Below are 1,136 nucleotides of genomic sequence, written 5' to 3' on the forward strand. Positions count from 1 at the left end.
TATCCCTCTCTTGCTAATCATGCTAATGTATATATATCTCAGGATATTTTGTACTTTCTCAAATGTTCTTTTGTTCCTTTTCCCGCTTTCCTTCCATTTTCTCTATTTATGTTCTTTTTTTTAATGTCCCTTTCTTTTCACCTTTTCCCCTTCCCTTTCCTTTCTCCCCCTTTTCTTATATTCTTTCTTTATTTCTTTCTTTCACTTTCTTTCTCTCTCTCTCTCTCTTTCTCGATCCCTTTTCTCTTTTTCCGTTTTTTTTATTTTCTCGATGAAATCCGCCGGGGGGGGGGGGGGGGGAGCTTGCCCCCTGCCCCCCCCTCCCCCGCCTGTTACGCCACTGTAGATATTATATATATTGATTGACTTACCCTCATTTTTGTTTTTATTCAATTTAATTAATATTACTTTATATATATAATATATTATTTCGTTTCTTTCTTTGTTATGATTTTTGTAAACTCATTTTCATTTCTTTATATTATTTGCATTAAGTTGTTCACGGTAAGTTGCTGAAAAACAGTTTCAGCTGAAACATGAACAGGCTTTAATTTTAACCTGTTAACCGTGATTATAAATAAATTTGCTTAGAATAATGATCTTAATATTGAAAAAAAAAATAGGCTGTCGCTTCGCCCTCGTATAAAGTCGATGTATTTAATGAGATATATATCTTTAAATCCCTATGAGTTCCTACACAGGTCTGAATATCACTAATTTTCAGCTCGAGCTTCGCGCTCGATCGTATTATTATTTTTTTAAAGTCAAATACACACTATGTTTATGATTACAAAATAACACACAACTATATTCCGTCTTATATTGCAAAATATTTGCATTCGCATTGACATTATGTTTATTTTGACTGGTAGTGTGTCACTAGCGTACCTACGGGGGGGGGGGGGGCAGGGGGGGCACTCTGCCCCCCCTGACGAGTCACAACCCATGCAAAAACGTATCTTTGCCCCCCCCTGACGGGCTTGAAAAACCTTTTTTGCCCCCCCCCCCCTGACGAGCTTTAAGACCTCTAATGCCCCTGACGAGCTTGAAGACATCATAGTTTTCGAGATACAGGCTATAGGGCTGCTCCCGATTTTGCCTCATGAATATTTATAAAGATTGGCGAAATACTGAGC

This window comes from Lytechinus pictus, chromosome 3 (assembly GCF_037042905.1).
Source record: "Lytechinus pictus isolate F3 Inbred chromosome 3, Lp3.0, whole genome shotgun sequence".
Classification (NCBI taxonomy): Eukaryota; Metazoa; Echinodermata; class Echinoidea; order Temnopleuroida; family Toxopneustidae; genus Lytechinus; species Lytechinus pictus.